This window comes from Phocoena phocoena, unplaced genomic scaffold (assembly GCF_963924675.1).
Source record: "Phocoena phocoena unplaced genomic scaffold, mPhoPho1.1 SCAFFOLD_270, whole genome shotgun sequence".
NCBI classification, from domain to species: Eukaryota; Metazoa; Chordata; class Mammalia; order Artiodactyla; family Phocoenidae; genus Phocoena; species Phocoena phocoena.
The window spans coordinates 32,501-37,500 of record NW_027077516.1 but is presented as its reverse complement, the minus strand read 5'-3'; the positions used below and the strand labels follow the sequence as shown (position 1 = coordinate 37,500).

General features: G+C 76.0%; 3 non-coding genes and 2 pseudogenes across 3 annotated transcripts; all 5 read right to left on the bottom strand.

The window, feature by feature from the left end:
- Positions 1-303: 303 nt before the first annotated feature.
- LOC136143413 (5S ribosomal RNA) lies at positions 304-422 on the bottom strand. Its single transcript, XR_010658004.1, has one exon. It is a non-coding gene; the product is annotated as a 5S ribosomal RNA (ribosomal RNA).
- A 924-nt stretch (positions 423-1,346) lies between these two features.
- Positions 1,347-1,467, bottom strand: LOC136143368 (5S ribosomal RNA; annotated as a pseudogene).
- A 924-nt stretch (positions 1,468-2,391) lies between these two features.
- Positions 2,392-2,510, bottom strand: LOC136143412 (5S ribosomal RNA). Its single transcript, XR_010658003.1, has one exon. It is a non-coding gene; the product is annotated as a 5S ribosomal RNA (ribosomal RNA).
- A 983-nt stretch (positions 2,511-3,493) lies between these two features.
- LOC136143374 (5S ribosomal RNA) lies at positions 3,494-3,614 on the bottom strand (annotated as a pseudogene).
- A 924-nt stretch (positions 3,615-4,538) lies between these two features.
- LOC136143333 (5S ribosomal RNA) lies at positions 4,539-4,657 on the bottom strand. The gene has a single exon (XR_010657946.1). It is a non-coding gene; the product is annotated as a 5S ribosomal RNA (ribosomal RNA).
- Between the last annotated feature and the right edge of the window lie 343 nt (positions 4,658-5,000).

The following is a 5,000-nucleotide window of genomic DNA, read 5'->3' as shown; positions in this document are numbered from 1 at the left end:
TCGCCAGTGGGGGCGGCCAGGTGCAGGTCGAGGGGCTCGCTGGCCGAAAGGACGGCAACCGGGCCCGCGGCGGATTCTGGGTCCGGGCCAGCCACCCCGGGAGCGTCCGGGGTGCGGCTGCCTTCCGGGGCCGCCTTCTGGCCGCCCGGCCGGCCGGGCCGGCGGGGAGCGGCCCCTCCGGCGAACGCGTGCTGTGGTGGGAGGGGCCTGAGGAGGTGGGGCCTGCAGCGGGGCCCGGCGGGGGCGGAGCCGGCGGCCACCGCCCGCGGGCGAGTAAAGGAGAAGGCGGAGCGGGAGGCAAAAAGCCTACAGCACCCGGTATTCCCAGGCGGTCTCCCATCCAAGTACTAACCAGGCCCGACCCTGCTCAGCTTCCGAGATCAGACGAGATCGGGCGCGTTCAGGGTGGTATGGCCGTAGACCGGGGCGGGGACCGCGGGCTGCCTCTTGAGGCCCAGTTGCGCTGGCGCTGGCCCCTTAGGGCCAGCCAGCCCGGCGGTCAGCCCGCCCCGGCGGGACCCCGCCGCCCGCCCAGGCAGGGGGAACGGACGTCTCGTGTATCGGGCGGTGGCGGAGGGTTTGGCCACCACCTCCCAGCCGAGGGCGGGCGTGACCCAGCAAACCCTTCGGCGCTTGGCGCCCCGCCCAAGATCCCGCACATCGCTCACAGGGACGTGGCCCCGGAGGCTTCGGGGCCCGGGGCCCGCGGTCCCTGGGGCATCGCCCCTGCCCGCCCACGCGGCGCTAGGCGCAGCCCGGCCGCAGCCCGGGCCGGCCCTGCTGCCCGACAGCAGCTGGCCCGAAGCCACTGGGAGCTACCATTGCGTCGCCACGGCCCCTCAGCCCCGGCAAGACCACCTTTGCCCGCACACCACCCGCCGAGCTCAGGAGCCCGCCCCTGGTGGCTGGCAGGCCCGGGGAAGCGGCCCCGGCCCTCGATCCCGCTCCCGCACCCGGCCGCGGCGACACGGCGGAGGCGGGGCTTCTGCCGGAGGGAGCTGTGGCGGGACACACCGGCGCACAGGTGGCGGCAGGGGGGCTGGTCGCCAGTGGGGGCGGCCAGGTGCAGGTCGAGGGGCTCGCTGGCCGAAAGGACGGCAACCGGGCCCGCGGCGGATTCTGGGTCCGGGCCAGCCACCCCGGGAGCGTCCGGGGTGCGGCTGCCTTCCAGGGCCGCCTTCTGGCCGCCTGGCCGGCCGGGCCGGCGGGGAGCGGCCCCTCCGGCGCACGCGTGCCGTGGTGGGAGGGGCCTGAGGAGGTGGGGCCTGCAGCGGGGCCCGGCGGGGGCGGAGCCGGCGGCCACCGCCCGCGGGCGAGTAAAGGAGAAGGCGGAGCGGGAGGCAAAAAGTCTATGGCACCCGGTATTCCCAGGCGGTCTCCCCTCACAAGTACTAACCAGGCCCGGACCCTGCTTAGCTTCTGAGATCAGACGAGATCGGGCGCGTTCAGGGTGGTATGGCCGTAGACCGGGGCGGGGACCGCGGGCTGCCTCTTGAGGCCCAGTTGCGCTGGCGCTGGCGCCTTAGGGCCAGCCAGCCCGGGGGTCAGCCCGCCCCGGCGGGACCCCGCCGCCCGCCCAGGCAGGGGGAACGGACGTCTCGTGTATCGGGCGGTGGCGGAGGGTTTGGCCACCACCTCCCAGCCGAGGGCGGGCGTGACCCAGCAAACCCTTCGGCGCTTGGCGCCCCGCCCAAGATCCCGCACGTCGCTCACAGGGACGTGGCCCCGGAGGCTTCGGGGCCCGGGGCCCGCGGTCCCTGGGGCATCGCCCCTGCCCGCCCACGAGGCGCTAGGCGCAGCCCGGCCGCAGCCCGGGCCGGCCCTGCTGCCCGACAGCAGCTGGCCCAAAGCCACTGGGAGCCACCATTGCGTCGCCACGGCCCCTCAGCCCCGGCAAGGCCACCCTTGCCCGCACACCACCCGCCGAGCTCAGGAGCCCGCCCCTGGGGGCCGGCAGGCCCGGGGTAGCGGCCCCGGCCCTCGATCCCGCTCCGGCACCCGGCCGCGGCGACACGGCGGAGGCGGGGCTTCTGCCGGAGGGAGCTGTGGCGGGACACACCGGCGCACAGGTGGCGGCAGGGGGGCTGGTCGCCAGTGGGGGCGGCCAGGTGCAGGTCGAGGGGCTCGCTGGCCGAAAGGACGGCAACCGGGCCCGCGGCGGATTCTGGGTCCGGGCCAGCCACCCCGGGAGCGTCCGGGGTGCGGCTGCCTTCCGGGGCCGCCTTCTGGCCGCCCGGCCGGCCGGGCCGGCGGGGAGCGGCCCCTCCGGCGCACGCGTGCCGTGGTGGGAGGGGCCTGAGGAGGTGGGGCCTGCAGCGGGGCCCGGCGGGGGCGGAGCCGGCGGCCACCGCCCGCGGGCGAGTAAAGGAGAAGGCGGAGCGGGAGGCAAAAAGCCTACAGCACCCGGTATTCCCAGGCGGTCTCCCATCCAAGTACTAACCAGGCCCGACCCTGCTCAGCTTCCGAGATCAGACGAGATCGGGCGCGTTCAGGGTGGTATGGCCGTAGACCGGGGCGGAGACCGCGGGCTGCCTCTTGAGGCCCAGTTGCGCTGGCGCCGGCGCCTTAGGGCCAGCCAGCCCGGCGGTCAGCCCGCCCCGGCGGGACCCCGCCGCCCGCCCAGGCAGGGGGAACGGACGTCTCGTGTATCGGGCGGTGGCGGAGGGTTTGGCCACCACCTCCCAGCCGAGGGCAGGCGTGACCCAGCAAACCCTTCGGCGATTGGCGCCCCGCCCAAGATCCCGCACGTCGCTCACAGGGACGTGGCCCCGGAGGCTTCGGGGCCCGGGGCCCGCGGTCCCTGGGGCATCGCCCCTGCCCTCCCATGCGGCGCTAGGCGCAGCCCGGCCGCAGCCCGGGCCGGCCCTGCTGCCCGACAGCAGCTGGCCCGAAGCCACTGGGAGCTACCATTGCATCGCCACGGCCCCTCAGCCCCGGCAAGGCCACCCCTTGCCCGCACACCACCCGCCGAGTTCAGGAGCCCGCCCCTGGTGGCCGGCAGGCCCGGGGAAGCGGCCCTGGCCCTCGATCCCGCTCCCGCACCCGATCGCGGCGACACGGTGGAGGCGGGGCTTCTGCCGGAGGGAGCTGTGGCGGGACACACCGGCGCACAGGTGGCGGCAGCGGGGCTGGGCGCCAGTGGGGGCGGCCAGGTGCAGGTCGAGGGGCTCGCTGGCCGAAAGGACGGCAACCGGGCCCGCGGCGGATTCTGGGTTCGGCCCAGCCACCCCGGGAGCGTCCGGGGTGCGGCTGCCTTATGGGGCCGCCTTCTGGCCGCCCGGCCGGCCGTGCCGGCGGGGAGCGGCCCCTCCGGCGCACCCGCGCGCGCGCGCACGCACACACACACACACACACACACACACACACACACACACGCGCGCGCCGTGGTGGGAGGGGCCTGAGGAGGTGGGGCCTGCAGCGGGGCCCGCCGGGGGCGGAGCCGGCGGCCACCGCCCAAGGGCGAGTAAAGGAGAAGGCGGAGCGGGAGGCAAAAAGCCTATGGCACCCGGTATTCCCAGGCGGTCTCCCATCACAAGTACTAACCAGGCCCGGACCCTGCTTAGCTTCTGAGATCAGACGAGATCGGGCGCGTTCAGGGTGGTATGCCCGTAGACGGGGGCGGGGACCGCGGGCTGCCTCTTGAGGCCCAGTTGCGCTGGCGCTGGCGCCTTAGGGCCAGCCAGCCCGGCGGTCAGCCCGCCCCGGCGGGACCCCGCCGCCCGCCCAGGCAGGGGGAACGGACGTCTCGTGTATCGGGCGGTGGCGGAGGGTTTGGCCACCACCTCCCAGCCGAGGGCGGGCGTGACCCAGCAAACCCTTCGGCGCTTGGCGCCCCGCCCAACATCCCGCACGTCGCTCACAGGGACGTGGCCCCGGAGGCTTCGGGGCCCGGGGCCCGCGGTCCCTGGGGCATCGCCCCTGCCCGCCCACGCGGCGCTAGGCGCAGCCCGGCCGCAGCCCGGCCGGCCCTGCTGCCCGACAGCAGCTGGCCCGAAGCCACTGGGAGCTACCATTGCGTCGCCACGGCCCCTCAGCCCCGGCAAGGCCACCCCTTGCCCGCACACCACCCGCCGAGCTCAGGAGCCCGCCCCTGGTGGCCGGCAGGCCCGGGGAAGCGACCCCGGCCCTCGATCCCGCTCCCGCACCCGGCCGCGGCGACACGGCGGAGGCGGGGCTTCTGCCGGAGGGAGCTGTGGCGGGACACACCGGCGCACAGGTGGCGGCAGCGGGGCTGGGCGCCAGTGGGGGCGGCCAGGTGCAGGTCGAGGGGCTCGCTGGCCGAAAGGACGGCAACCGGGCCCGCGGCGGATTCTGGGTCCGGGCCAGCCACCCCGGGAGCGTCCGGGGTGCGGCTGCCTTCCGGGGCCGCCTTCTGGCCGCCCGGCCGGCCGGGCCGGCGGGGAGCCGCCCCTCCGTCGCACGCGTGCCGTGGTGGGAGGGGCCTGAGGAGGTGGGGCCTGCAGCGGGGCCCGGCGTGGGCGGAGCCGGCGGCCACCGCCAGCGGGCGAGTAAAGGAGAAGGCGGAGCGGGAGGCAAAAAGCCTACAGCACCCGGTATTCCCAGGCGGTCTCCCATCCAAGTACTAACCAGGCCCGACCCTGCTCAGCTTCCGAGATCAGACGAGATCGGGCGCGTTTAGGGTGGTATGGCCGTAGACGGGGGCGGGGACCGCGGGCTGCCTCTTGAGGCCCAGTTGCGCTGGCGCTGGCGCCTTAAGGCCAGCCAGCCCGGCGGTCAGCCCGCCCCGGCGGGACCCCGCCGCCCGCCCAGGCAGGGGGAACGGACGTCTCGTGTATCGGGCGGTGGCGGAGGGTTTGGCCACCACCTCCCAGCCGAGGGCGGGCGTGACCCAGCAAACCCTTCGGCGCTTGGCGCCCCGCCCAAGATCCCACACGTCGCTCACAGGGACGTGGCCCCGGAGGCTTCGGGGCCCGGGGCCCGCGGTCCCTGGGGCATCGCCCCTGCCCTCCCATGCGGCGCAAGGCGCAGCCCGGCCGCAG